This window comes from Rhinatrema bivittatum, chromosome 1, assembly GCF_901001135.1.
Source record: "Rhinatrema bivittatum chromosome 1, aRhiBiv1.1, whole genome shotgun sequence".
NCBI classification, from domain to species: Eukaryota; Metazoa; Chordata; class Amphibia; order Gymnophiona; family Rhinatrematidae; genus Rhinatrema; species Rhinatrema bivittatum.
Genome location: NC_042615.1, coordinates 788,900,834 through 788,915,969, shown reverse-complemented (window position 1 = coordinate 788,915,969; position 15,136 = coordinate 788,900,834).

Genomic DNA, 15,136 nt, shown 5'->3' with positions numbered 1-15,136 from the left:
AAAGAACTCAGAGAAGGTGACCAGGGATTGTCAAGACGAGGACAGGAACACAGGAACGAAGAGCAGAAAAACAGGAATGAAGACCAATAACTCGAAGTGGCAACTAGCACTACACAAGGTAGTTGACCTATTGCCAAGGCAAGGAAATGTTGTTGAGGTGGCCTTTTATAGGCCCAAGGTGGCCTTTTATAGGCCGCTGCTATTTTCTTGCCATGGGCCCTTTGAGAGGGTCCTCGTCGAGCACGTGTGCACCTTAGGAGGGGCTTGGAGAGGCAGTGGCATCAGAAGCAGGCAGAGCATGACGGTCTGCTGCATGTCAAAACAAAGGCCTTCCCTGGCATCAGAGGGAGCAGTGGAGGAGCATCTTGGTGTCCAGAAGTTTGGAAGCAGGCTCCCATGTATTTTCTTCAGAGCTATACCTCTTCCAGGAAATGAAGTATTTCCATCTTTTGCCCCTGTGCTGTGAATCCAAGATCTCTCTGATCTCATAGATTGTGCTATCTTCACTGGACAATTCTTGGGGTTTTGGTGGTGCACTTGAGGGGCCAGGAGAATATTAAAGGCTTCAATAGGGACACGTGAAACACATTGTGTATTTCCAATATGAGTGGTAGTGTTAAATGGTAAGTCACTGATTCTATCTGGCAGAGAATGAAAAAAGGCCCAGTGTACTGTGGAGCGAGATGCATCGAAGGCACTCTGAGACGTATGTGGCGACTGCTTAGCGATACCTTCTCGCCTGCTTTAATTGAGGAGTGGGCAACCGGTGTACATCGGTGGTCTTCTTGGTCTTTTTGGCTGCCTTTTGAATGAGGATATTGGTGCAGGTCAAGAGGTCCTAGAGTTCCTGAGTGGATAGATGAGCTGTTTGTGACGCACTACCATGTGGAGAGGCAGAGGAGGCAAGGTTTTCTTCCTGTAAATCACTTGGAAAGGTGAAGACCCGGTAGTACCACAGACATGAGAATTGTGAGAGAATTCCACCCAAGGCAGAAGAGAAGCCCAATTATCCTGGCGTTCATTGGTGTAAGCACAGTGGAAGGTTTAGAGCGTTCAGTTAGTACACTCGGACTGACCATTTCCCTGTGGGTGGTATGCATTCATGAAATCCAAGATGATATCAAATTTTTTACACAGTGAACATGAGTATTTCACTGTGAACTGTACTCCCTGGTCTGACACAATGTGCTTGAATAGTCCATGTAAGCCGAAGAGCATAAAAAGGTGTGCTAGCTCCAGGGTAAAAGGGAGACCTGGGAATGGATGAAATGAGCCATCTTTGAGAAACAGTCAATAACCACCCAGTTTATTGTAGCGCCATCTGAGAGAGAGAGATCCACAATAAAATTGGTGGACAGGTGGGTCTAGGGTTCCCTGGGGGCTGGCAATGGCTGTAACAGCTCCCAGGGTTGGCCCGACAGAGCTTTCTGATGTATGTAAGTGGGGCAAGAATCCACATAGGCCTTAACATATTGCTTCATCTGAGGCCACCAATAGTATTGTTGAAGCAGTGCAAGAGTTCAGGCCCGTCTAGGGTGACCTGCGACACAGGAGTCATGAGCGTATTTTAGTACCTTTTCACGGAGTCTGCTGGGAATGACCATCTTCCCTAGAGGGACAGTCATGGAGGTGGCTAGGACAATCCTAACTGGATCGATCATGTGCCTGGGAGGTTCTGGGATGTTCTCAGTCTGGAAGGAGTATGAGAGGTTATTTTCCCAGATGTTTTTGAAAGATGGACAATACCTCAGCTCAAAATCAAAATGTACGAAGAACAGAGACCAACAAACCCATCATGCATTTAGTAGTTGAGCATGGTGAAGATGCTCTAGATTCTTATGATCCATATAGATAGTAATATGGTGCTGAGCACTTTCTAGCCAGTGACGCCACTCTTTCAGCACTAGTTTGATCGCGAAGATTTCTCTGTCCCCAATGCCATATTTGTGCTCTGCTGATGAGAAATTCTTTAGAAAGAAGGAGCAAGGATTAAGGACCCCCTTGGTCGAATACTGGCTTAGTACGACCCTTACATCCACAGTGGAGGCATATACTTCTGGGATGAATGGGCGTAGAGGTCAAGATGGTGAAGACAGGATTTCTTTAAGAAAGTGTCCTTTAGTTCTTGAAAGGTCGCTACCACTTCAGGAGGCCACTCCTTCGTGTTAGCTCCCTTACAAATGAAGGCAATGAGTGCTGCCACAATCCTTGAGTAATTCACAATGAAGTGGCGGTAATAGTTGGCAAAGCCCAGAAACCTTTGTAGGGCTCGCAGTTCTACTGAATGCAGCCAGTCCTGGATGCTCTTAACCTTTTTGTGGTCCATATAAAATCCCTTTCTGGATATAATATACACCAAGAAGGGGAGACTCTCCTTTTTGAATAAGCACTTCTCCAGTTTAGCATATAAGTTGTTTTCTCGTAGCCACTGTAGAACCAGACTTACATCATGATGATGGGAGCTGAGGTCCTTGGGGAAAATGAGAATGTTGTCAAGGTATACGACCACACAGACATAGAGTAGATGGCAGAAAATCTCATTCATCATTTTTTGGAAGATAGCCTGAAGGGCATAACCAAGTACTCATAATGTCCATTCCAAGTGTTGAACGCAGTTTTCCATTCATCACCAGGTTTAATCCGAACCAAGATGTAGGCTCCTTGGAGGTTTAATTTTGTAAAGATCCTAGCCCCTTTAAGCCGGTCAAAGAGTTCAGAGATTAATCGTAGTGGATACTGATCTTTCTTGGTGATGGAGTTTAATACATGGTAGTTGATACAAGGCCTGAGTGAGCCATCTTTTTTGGCCACACAGAAGCCACTCCCACCAGGGACATGGACTGTTGAATGAAGTCCTGCTCTAGATTTTTCTGGATGTAGTTTGACACTGCTTTTGTTTCAGAGAGAGTCAAGGGGTAGACTACCCCTTTTGGAAAATACATCATTGAAGTCGCCATATGTGAGGGAAGACCCAAAAGTGAGGCATCCAGGGACAAGCAGAGCGGGGGTTCCACACGTTCTAATCACGAATTGTGGCATTGCGGGGTCCAGTGGATGAGTTGCAGCATGGCCCAGTCGAATTGTGGAGAATGCTGCTGGAGCCAGGGAAGCCCCAGCACAATTGGGTGAACAACTCGGGCTATGACATGGAACACTATTCATTTCTTGTGGAGAAAGCCAGTGCAAAGTGGGCAATGGTGTTGTGGCAAGGGTGATCCGACCATCCAAGAAATCCCAATAAATGGAGGAGATAATTAAGGGGGACTTTCTTGGTACAATGGGAATCTGTAGATGATCTACCAATTCTTTCATCAGGAAGTTTCCCCCAGCACCAGAGTCTACCAGTGCTAGGGTGGAGACGTTCTCATGGTCTATGGTGATTATCATTGGGATAGTCAGTTGAGAAGCAGGTGTCGTGAAGCCTAGGATCACCTCCCCATCAGATCCTAGGCTCAGAGGTTTCCCGGCTTGAGTGCACATTGAGCAAGCCAGTGACCTGTGCCCGCACAATGGCTGATGATGGCGGAGTCTCTCTTCAAATACAAGGCAGCCATGTCTGAGCTGCTTGGGTTTGTCTATGCACACTGAGGAGGATGGAGCTGGTGCAGGTGTCAACAGCGGACACTTGAAGCAGGGGGGGGGGGGGCAGCATGAAAGCCTAATGAGGAGGGTGGACATTCCTGGCCATTTTTGGAGGTGGTGTTGATCCTCCCAGTCAAGTTGATGAGCCCCTCCAGGGACTCCGGGAGTTCATGGACGGCCAGCTCATTCTTAACCCTGGAGGAGAGGCTTTGCAGGAAACTTCTGCGGAGGCAATCCTCTCTCCAGTTGAGTTCGGTGGCCAGGGTCTGGTGTAGATGCAGTGTCCTGGCGTAGATGCAGGAGGTCGTAACCCATGGTGGCCAACCGGCCTGGCTCAAAGTCTGTCTTAAAGGTGGATATGAAGTGCTGCAGGTCCTGGAGGAGTGGATCTGAGTGCTCCCATAGTGGAGAGGCCCAGGCCAGATTTGTTCTGTTGAGGAGGGAGAGAATGAAGGTTGTCTTCACTGCTTCCTTTGCTTGGGTTTCCAGATTTCTGGAAAGAGTGCTGCTTGGAGGGAGAAATGCATATAGCACTGATTAAGAAATCCCTGGGACTGTTTTGGGTCCCTGGCATACCGGGGGTGGAGCAGATAGGTGCAGAATGGGGAGATTCAATGCAGTAAGCCTGGACAGCGTTGCCAGTGGCTGAACTGGTGCAGCTGAGGTCAAGGCTGCATCCAGACAGGTGATGAGTCACTCCATGGTAGCAGCTAGAAGTTCCAAGAATCACTTCAACTCTTGGAGCTTGTCAGCAGGGCCCAGAATGGCCTGGATGGCATTCGCTGAGTCCATGGCCTCGGCACTCTGTTGCGCACATGGACCCTTGGACCAAGATGGAGTTGGCCAACCTGAAGGGAGGAGCCCAGCAGGATCCACTGTCGGCTGTCAGAGCTGGCTGTGGCAAAGGCCCAACTGGAGCCCTTGTTCCCCTTTTGTTGAGCCCTCGGGTGCCTGGGCCAGCAGGACTTAATTACGGGCCTCTGCTAATGAGGTGGAGATCCATGGAGATGGTCAAGCCACAGTCCAGGGTCAGGGGCAGGCTGAGTACAGGCATAGTCAGAGACAGACAGTGGTCAGCACAGGCAGCATTCAGGCATAGTCGAGAGTCAGGCAGTGTTCAGAGGCAGACAATTGTAATTGAGAAATAGGCAGTGTTCAGTGGTAGGTGGGGATCATTGTCAAATGTCAAGCAGGCCGAAGTCAGAACCAGAGATCTGTCCGAGGGAAGACGGGACAGAAGGCTGGGAAGCAGTGGCATACCTAAAGTATTTGGCACCCGGGGTGGATACTTCCTTTGGCAACCCACCAAGATTCACTTCTCCATCCCCCTTTCCCCCCACAAATTCACTTCTCCGTCTCCTTCCTCATCGCCAGTTCACTTCTCCATCCCTCCTCCTCCTACCCCAGTGATCTCCAGTTCCCCTCTCCCTCTTAAAGACTCCCTCTCTCTTTTGAACACACTTTCACACACCCCTGCACACAGACTCTCTCAATTTCTCTCTCTCACACATACACACCCCTTCCCACAGGCTCCCTCTCTCTCTCACAAACATGCACCCTTATACACAGACAGGCATACACAGACTCTCCCAGATAGACAGACAGACAGACAGACAGACAGACACACACACACACACACACAGAGACATAAACACACTCTTCTCACTTCCCCACTCCCCATCAGAAGCACAGCAGCAGCTTCCTCCTTCAGCCCCCGCGACAGACGATTCTTTGTTTTTCTTGAGGTCGTGCAGGGGCTGGTGCGGCTCTGCTTCCTGCACTTGTGGTGGTGGTGGCGGGGAGTGGGGGGGGGGGGGGGCAGTGCTGTTGCTGCCCCATATGCACTCAAATGCTGCCCCTTTGTGTGACCTGGGACACACGCTGATCTTCCTTCTGCTTCAGGCCATGACTGCATGACCTTTTGTTTTTCCCACCCACATGGACCCACCACTTCCTCTTCCGGGTCGCCACGGGTGAGAAGAAGAAAAGGCTATGCAGTTGCCCGCTCCAGACCCATGGCACTCTAGGCAGCCACCCAGTGCTTCCACCTGCCCTGCTTCCACCGCTCACAGCCCGGAGGCCTCCCTCTTCTTCTGCAGCGAGTGGGATGGTCTCTGCTCTTGGCCCGGCAGCCTTCCTCTTTTGCCGTGAACGGGATGGGCTCTTCTTCATGGCCACCGACCTCCCAGCTGGTATCCCTTTCTGCTGTCACCCAGGGCAGATCACACCCCTGCACCTCCACTTAGTACACCACTGCTGGGAACAGTACATGTGGGCAAGAGGAGACACTGAAGGACTGAAAACTCAACACAGGAGGAAGACGAAGAACTGAAGACAGACCACAGGACAAAGACGAAAAACTCAGAGTAGGTGACCAAGGACTGCCAAGATGAGGATAGGAACACAGGAGTGAAGACCAGGAACACAGGAGCGAAGACTAGGAACATGAAGTGGCAACTAGCATTATACAAGGTAGTAGACATATTGCCAAGGCAAGGAAATGTTGCCGAGGTGGCCTTTTATAGGCCCAAGCTAGTAATGTCATCCTTGGATGCCACTGCTATTTTCCCATTGTGGGCCCTTTAAGAGGGTCCTCATTGGCCATGTGCACTCCCTAGGAGGGTCCTGGAGAAGCAGCAGCATCAGAAGCAGGCTGAACGTGGCAGTCTGCCCCAGCATCGGAGGGAGCATCGGAGGAGGCTGGCTGGACACGGTGGTCTGCTGCGCATCCATACGGAGGCCTTCCCCAGCATCAGAGGGAGCATCGGAGGAGGCTGGCTGGACGTGGAGGTCTGCTGCACATCCAAACTGAGGCCTAACCCTGCATTAGTGGTAACTGCTTCAGGCTCGGAGCTGGAAGAGAGTGCAACCATCCATGGGCCTGCCCTGCGGACCGCTAAATGCAACACCAGAGCCAGGTGTGACTTGTACAAAGGGGCAGGATCAGGGCCAGATGTGAACTCTCTCACTCTCACAAACACACACATGACTGAATCAAAGCCATCTGGCTGCCCTTGTCTCAGCTCCAAAACTCTCTGTTCTTCTCTGCTTCCTATAAGGACTAGAGACTGGGCAGGGGGCATAAATGACCCATGCAACTACTGGCTCCATTCTGTTTCCTCAGGGGAGCTAGAATTTATATACACTGCCAGCTCTGGTCTGCTTTCTTGGGTCCCAGAAAAAAAGTGGCAGAATACAGTTCTGAGTTGTTCTGATGGAAATTAAAGGGTTGAATTAGCACAAGTTTGTAAGTTGTAAAGAGTACTGCATTCTAGGGTTGTGCAGGGAAAACAATAGTTTTTAGTTTTTGGTTCGTTTCTGGGAGGATTTTTCCCCAAGAATTTTGGTTCATGGAATGTTTGATTCGTTTCATTTGTGTGAAAAAAATCGATCAAACATTAAAAATGGGGTCTCCCACCCACCCGGAAAAATGCCAGGGCTAGTATCCCCCTCGGCCCCCACTTACCCAGTCTGGTGGGGATCCGCTAGCTAGGCCTAGGCCTAGGCTGAAGCCTCAGCCTTGTGTAGGCTAAGGCCAGGGTAGATCACTGTGAACTTGGCCTCGGCCTACTCAAGGTCAATGCCTCAGCCTTGGCCTCGGGCCTACTCAAGGTCAATGCCTCGACCCAGACCCAGGCTCTACACCACATCCCAGCCCGGAGACTGGGTCTGATGCAGGGAACTTTACCCAGACCCAGACCTGAGGCTGGGTCCCAATGCCTAGGTCTCAACCTAGGCTGGAGCCTGAATCCAGGCCTAAATCCACATCCCAGGACCAAGGCTGGGTCCCGATGCTGGGGCCTCAACCCAGACCAAAGACCAACGACCAACGCCGGGGCTCAGCCTGGAGACTAGGTCCTGATGCCAGAGCCTCAGCCTAGGCTGGAGCCCGGACCCAGGGCAATGCTGCAGCCCATCTCAGATATCTGGTCCTGATATCTGGGCCTCGGCCTAGGCCAGAGCCCAGACGCAGGCCTGATGCCATGGCCCAGCCTGGAAGCCAAGGCCCAACACTGGGACCTCGGTCTAAAGTCAGGCCCTCGCCTAGTGCTCAGACCTTGGAGCACTTCCATTGTCCTCTTCTTTTTTTCTTCAACTAACGCTGTCTGCTGGGGTCACACTGGAGTTAATTAACTCTGGCACTATCCCAGTGCCAGAGTTAATTAACTTCTTTAAATAACTGGCATTATTTAAAGAAGAAGAGAATGACCACATTGGGCCTGGGTCTGGCCTCCGGCCTAGCCAAGACTCATGTATCGGGAACTGACCTCCAGGCCAGGTCCTGGCTGTTTCAGCGGATACCTGATGGATAAGGTAATTTTTGGAGGGGAGGGGGGCTCTGCTGAGGCCCTGGCGTTAGTCTGAGCCTAGGTTGAGATTCTGGTGTCGTGTTTGGGCCTAGGCCTCAGCTCCTGCTTTGGGCCTAGGCCTCAGCTCCTGCTTTGGGCCTCAGCCTATACCCTAGGCGAGGCCCCAGCTTTGGACCTAGCTCTAGGCCTAGGCCAAGGCACCAAAGTCACGCTTGGACATCGGCTGCTGCCCCTGCTTTGAGCCTCAGCTTATGTCCTAGGTAAGGGCCTGGCTTTGGGCCTAGGCTTAGGCCCGATGAATTCATTTAAAACAAATACAATGAATAAGATTTGTTTCATTCAGGGACCCCCGATTCATTTTTGGGGTCCCTCTGAATGAAAGAATCAGCCTTGTCATGTTTTGCACATTTTTTTTAAACGAATGGACATTCCTAGTACATTCATCAAAGCCAAGGCTTAAACCTTGACAATTGGCACTACTGCTCACAACTTTCAAACTTGTGCTAATTCAAACTCTTTTTGGTGTCTGTTCTTTGCTCTGCAGTGTCTGCTTCAATATCACCCCTTCCCCTTCTCTTTCTCTTTCCTGCATTATAGAAGGAGTGTTGGGGGAGGGGGAACAAGAGGGAAGGGACTGGATTATGATGGAGAGTGGTTATTCTTCTCTGTGTGCTTCAGATTTCCCCCCTCTCTTCTTTGCAGGCTGCCTGAAGGAGAGGGGCTGGAGCAGAACACCCCTGCTGCTCTGCCTCTTAAGCCTGAAAAGAAGTGTTGGAACTGCATTCTAGGCTGTTCACCCAGAAATTAAGCTCTGGGGCTAACGAAATATTATTTGGAGCAAGCAGGATGAGAAGGAGCCATCATGGAAACTCCATTAATGTCTTCTTCACCACCCATGGGGTGTGCACAAGGGGTTAAACACACATTAATTTACTGTATATGTCTTTTCTTAACCTCCTGGAGCCTTCTAACCCAAATATATATATATATATTCCAGCTCAGAATAGGAATAATGTTTTGGATTTACCTTTTTATTTTATAGGTTTTTTTTGTTTTTTTTGCTGTGCAGCTCCCATAATCTTTCATGAAAGGAAGAATTTGAAAATGAATGTCTTTTCCTCCACTGGAAAATCTGAGAGCCAGGCCAGGCTATCCTCTTTCCTTCTACTCTTTCATGCTTCATTTGAACGGAATATAAAAGAAGTGCTGGGACAGAGGTCGCCAAGGATCTCTGTTAGGGAGGCGACTCATGGATGCGACCCAAATTGCTTGATCAATCAAGAGAAAACTGATTAATTTGGTATTTACAACTACAGAATTTGGAATATATAATTACAAAAATAATTATTAAATAATAATAAAAAAAAGCATTTGCAGAGTGGAGACCTAGTCAGCATTTAATAGCTGGATTTGAAAAGAAAAACAACCAGAAAGGTAACTTGGTGAATTTTTAATACTAGTATGCCGACTAGAAAGTGAGGTGCCAAAGTTAGTTCATCACAGGAGAGCTAGAAGGGGGAGGGGGATATAGGGACATCAGGCCGTGAGGTTTCCTGGAGATCTGAAGACAAGGAAGGGTCCTTCTCCAAGCAGCTGTCCGTGTATTTCAGAAACGTTCCCACTGCTATACCATAAGGGCTCTTTGATGTGCATTTATTATCTAAAGCCCGTCACCTCCATTGCAGCCGTTTTGGGAAAGGAAGTGGGACCCTTTTTACAGGCCACTTGGACACAAGGAAGGATGTCGCATTTGACTGCAAGCCTGCCTCAGTCTCATGTGGCCGGCTAGGAAGCCTTAGTTTTATGCTTATGGGATTAGAAATCCCCTCACCAGCTCTTCCTCCTCCTGATTTCCAGCAGCTTTAGAAATGGAAATGTACCCCAGATGGCTGGGTGAGGACAGGAGACCCCCTTACTGGGTGAGGAAGCCGTCTCCCTTCCTTGATTAGAACCGAAGAGGGTTTTTTTGTTTTGTTTTTACACTGCCCACACAGACACCTTCATCTTTCGGAAATGCTTTAACCCCATCGTGCTCCACTCGTAGCAGAAGTCACAGGGAAGGACAATCGGGAGAGCATTCGACTTTAACGATCCAGTCATTCAAAGCAGGAAGGAATTACCACCAAAAAAAAAAAAGTTTAAGAATTACCACAAAAAAAAAAAAAAAGTTTCAGAATTAGACTTTAGCTGTAATAGCTCCTTCTGCTCTTCTCCTGGGATTCATAAGCACAACACCCGGGTCCAAGACAAACACAGCTAGCTTGGAAAGGTGTACGCCATTGGGTGTACACAAAATTTCTAGAAGGATGCTTTACATTGAGCACACATTTCCAAAATAGGTTTGTGAGTGTGAGACGTGGGGAGGCTGTGTTGGTGTATGAGAGTGAGAATGAGATTTTCTGTGTGTGTCTGAGAAAGAGACAAGCAAGAGAGGTGGGTGGTTTTTGTAAGAGAGAGGGGCTGTGTGTGTATACGTCTATGTGTGTTTGTGTTACATTGAGGCTTTGTATGAGCATCTGTGAAAGACAGCTTGAATTTGTGAGTGTGTTGTTTGTGTGCTTGTGACAGAGATGCTGTCATTGGTTCTGCCAGTGTGTTTGTGTGTGTGAAACAGAGAATGTGGATGTGTGTCAGAAAGGGAGAGTACATGCAGGTGAGACAAAGAGGCAGTGTCTGTTTCAGAAATGAAGTGTATATGTGTGTGTGTGTGTGTGTCCTTTTCTGTCTGTGTCCTTTTTCATCCTACCTTTGTAACTTTTCATTGCTTGGTCAGTTTATGTAAGTTACACAGCATCAGAAAAGTAGGTGCTTATGAGGGAGGGGAATGGATGCCCTGTTGCTGTAACTGTTTTTTTTTCAATGCCACAGAATTTTTATGGAAAGTTTCATGCATAAATTGAAAAAGGACATTGATGGCTATTGGCATGGATATAAGACAGTCTCCAAGACTTCCTATGAACAATGCATCAAAATATCACACACACACACACACCTCTGAGTCTATGTAAATTAGGGATGTGAATCGTGTGATCGATCGTCTTAACGATCGATTTTGGCTGGGGGGGAGGGAAATCTGATCGTCATGTTTTGTTTTGTTTTTTAAATCGTAAAAAATCGTAAATCGGGGGAGGGCGGGAAAACCGGTACACCAAAACAACCCTAAAACCCACCCCGACCCTTTAAAACAAACCCCCCACCCTCCCGAACCCCCCCAAAATGTTTTAAATTACCTGGGGTCCAGTGGGGGGGTCCCGGCGCGATCTCCCGCAATCTCCTGGCAAAACGGCGCGAGTGCAGGAGGTCGCTCCCGGACCCCCGCTGGACTTTTGGCAAGTCTTGTGGGGGTCAGGAGGCCCCCCCAAGCTGGCCAAAAGTCCCTGGGGGTCCAGCGGGGGTCCGGGAGCGATCTCCTGCGCTCGTGACATCAGGTCACAGGAACCAAAATGGCGCCGGCGCTACCTTTGCCCTGTCATATGGTAAGGGCAAAGGGCCACCGGCGCCATTTCTATTAATGCAGCCGTGGCCCGAGAGCGGGAGATCGTGCCGGGACACCCCCCCCCCACTGGACCCCAGGTAATTTAAAACATTTGGGGGGGGGGTTCGGGAGGGTGGGGGATTTGTTTTAAAGGGTCGGGGTGGGTTTTAGGGTTGTTTTGGTGTGCCGGTTTTCCCGCCCTCCCCCTCCCCCGATTTATGATTTTTTGACGATAAATCGGGGGAATTGTTATTGTATCGCGGCTCTAACGATTTTTGACGATTTAAAATATATCTGACGATTGTTTTAAATCGTCAAAAAACGATTCACATCCCTAATGTAAATATCAATTTATCAAACTGGTGCAAAAATGGGATAGAACGTAAGCCCCCCCTTTTTGCTCTCTCTGTGAATGTCAGTCCTATTTCAGGAGACTTTCTCAATACTTTTGGAGACACAGTGCCACTTTATCCGTTGCATGTATTAAAGCATTGGATGAAGAGATGGGATGCGGCTGAGGCTCCTGGCCTTGCTCCTGCTTCCTTCTTCTTATCCTGGTGCTTGCTCATGGGCCGATACAGAAAACTTCGCGGGAGAGCGGGCGAGCGATCCAGTAAAGAAAATTATGCAAATGAGGGCCCGCGGTAAAAGGAGGTGCTGTCAGTGGGTTTGAGCCGATGCTCAATTTTACTGGCGTCGGTTCTTGAACCCGCTGACAGCTACGGGTTCAGAAGATGGACGCCGGCATAATTGAGCGTCCATCTTCCAGCCCGCGAGCCGTGGGCAGATTTTTAATTTTTTTTTTTTTACTTTATCGCTATGATATTAATGAATGAATGAATGAATTTTTTATTTATTTAGCATTTTTTATATACCGAGGTATAGCAGAGTTGCCTTCACTCCAGTTTACAATTATAACAACCAGTTACATTAAAAAATTTAGAATTTAAAATTTAAATTTAACAAACTGAAAACTGTCATATAATATTAGAATAAACAAAACAAGATATACCAAAGGTTAGGTACACTGAAAAAACTGAGTTCAAACATAATAGGAGAGATCTGTAGTTAGGAAGCAGGAGAAATTGTCAAAGAGGGAGATTGAATGTTAGAAGGCTATGGAATTATGTTTTGAGATCATTGTGCGTGCTGTCATTATGAGATTGGCTGAGTAGCCAGGCTTTTAAGTCTTTTTTGAAAGATTTTGGGTTTTCTTGAACGGTGAGGTACTGAGGTAATGAATTCCATAACTTTGGGCCGATGATGGATATGGCTCTGTTTCTGGTGGAAGAGAGTTTGGCATGAGGAAGTGATGGAATCACTAGTTGTAGTTTACTAGTTGTTCTTGTTAAGTCGGAGGGTGTACAGAAAAGCAGTTTTTACTGTTTTTCTGTACACTTTCCTTGTGCCGGCCGAAATTTGGGCAGGTGTTAATTTCTGAAAGTAAAATGTGCGGCTTGGCTGCACATTTTACTTTCTGTATCGCGCGGGAATAACTAATAAGGCCATCAACATGCATTTTCATGTTGCGGGCGCTATTAGTTTCGGGGGGGTTGGCCGCGCGTTTTCGACGTGCTATTACCCCTTACTGTATAAGGGGTAAAAATAGCGCGCCGAAAATGCGCGGCCAAACGCGGGCTAACAGTGCACTCCACCGGAGCACACGGTACTGTATCAGCCTGTGACGGTCAGGCAATGAGTAGCAGTGCCTGGTGCCAGCTGCTTTATAGTATGCAGTACCCTCCGTAAGGGCGGAGCGTCGGAGCTAATCAAACAGACAGGTATGGATTTGCTCATTTGAAACAGTTCATATACCCCTAGTGATAATTTACCAGTAGCCTTTATAAAAGGGGAAGAAAGCAGGTTGTTTTCTCTTCCACCTGGGCTTAGCTGAGATGGGAATGCATTTGAGCTACACCTGAAGCTCTATGAGTTCACATGCGCTTGCATGCACATTTCAGGGGATGCTGAGTGGCTCTTCCTATGCTAGCAGCAGCACTAACAGAGGAAGTCAGTGTAAGCCAGCGCTCACTCACAGGCCCTGCAGCGGCACTGCCCTTGAGCGAGTTTCCGTGGTAACGGGAAGTCTTGCATGAGGAGGGATCAGGGCCATTGCAGGGACTGTGAGCTGGCACTCGTTCACAGGTCCCGTGCTGATTTCCATTACTAATGCTGCTGCCACTTGCAGATCACAGTCGGGCTTGGGACCAACCATGGGGGGAGGGGGGGGGGGGGAGGGCTGAGTGTGCACGGGCCAATGGAGATGGCTACTGCTCCTCTCATGCAGGGGGGGTTTGAGGGTTTGAAGCAGGTGGAGAGAGAATGACTGTGGAGGGTGAGAGAGGGGGAATGACAGAAGGTCAACTGGGGGATGTAGGAAAGGAGCTGGGAGTGGGAGGGGATCAGCTAAGGGGATGTGAGAGAAAGGTTGGAGGGGAGTAAGTAAGGCTGGAAGGTGAGAGAGAGGAGAAGGGATGAAAGGGAGGGAATGACAGAGGATCAGTCGGGGGTTATAAGAAGGGCTTTGGGGAATGCAAAAAGGGCTCAAGGGGCAAGAGAGGATGGATGATGTAAGGTGGGATCAGTTGGAGGGGAGGAGGTTAAGAGAGGAGGACCACTGGTTAGAGAAAGGATCGACTGGAGAGGGTGGAAGTTGAGAAAGGGGATCAGCTGGAGGGTGGGGAGGATGAGAGAGGAGTGGTTGTTGGATGGAGACTGCACCCCTGCTAATTTGCTCTGGTCATTTTCTGGGGTCATGTGAAGTTTCTAGTGCTAAAATGGGAGGGTCACACTGGATAAAGGTTTGGGAGGCCCTGCAGTAGGGAACTAAGCGATTGGAGGACCTAGGTCCATATGAGTACAATCAAGGACCCACGAAACCATCTGTTGGAGCATTAAGCACTATCCCACTCCTAGCATCCAGGTGTGCTGAAATCATCGCTTGCTGGTGGTGACTGCTGGTAGCCGAGTTTCCTGGTTCCTGCCATGATGCCCATATATTAAGGTATAGCCCCCTGCAGGACTACATGTGGGATGGAGCCCCAGTGGGTAAGTGCAGTGGCACTAGTGATGCTTTCAAAGCCTCTAGACTTTCACAGAGTGCCACGTTGTTTCTCTGCTTATTGGCAATAATAGCATAATCAAGCTGTGGAATCTGTAGCCAGAGGACTTGCTGAAGGTGACTAGCACGGCAGGGTTTAAAAGAGGTCTGGACAAGTCCCTGGAGGAAAAATCCACGAAGGATTATTAGCCAGGTAGACTAGGGAAAGCCATTACTATCCCTGGGTTAGAGATCTACTCTTTGGGATCTACCGGCTACTTGTGGCCTGGACTGGCACCGGTCAGAGACAGAATGCTGGGCTTGACGGCCCTTGGTGTAACCCAGCATGGCATTTTTTTTTATGTCCGCATGGTTTCACTTTGTTGGCCTGGATGCCGACTGCGTTCCTCCATCTGTTCTCTGTCTTAGGCGAATGGTACACCCATGACCATTGCTCTCCCAGGCTCCTTTCTGAGTGCACCCGTGGGCTCCCGCAAAGCTGGATTTGTTCCTTGCCAGCACACCCGAAGCATTCATTCCTCTCGCTCCCGCCAAAGTCGGCAACTTCTTTCTCTGTGCTGCTTGCAATGCAGGCAGCATTTCCTGCAGCCAGAGGAGGTAGCTGTGAAGGCAGAACAGTGGGAGGAGGATAAACAAACTGAGGATGGATGCATTATCTGGTCCCAGTGGACCAATACTTTATCTACGAGCTATCTTGGAGGTGAGAAG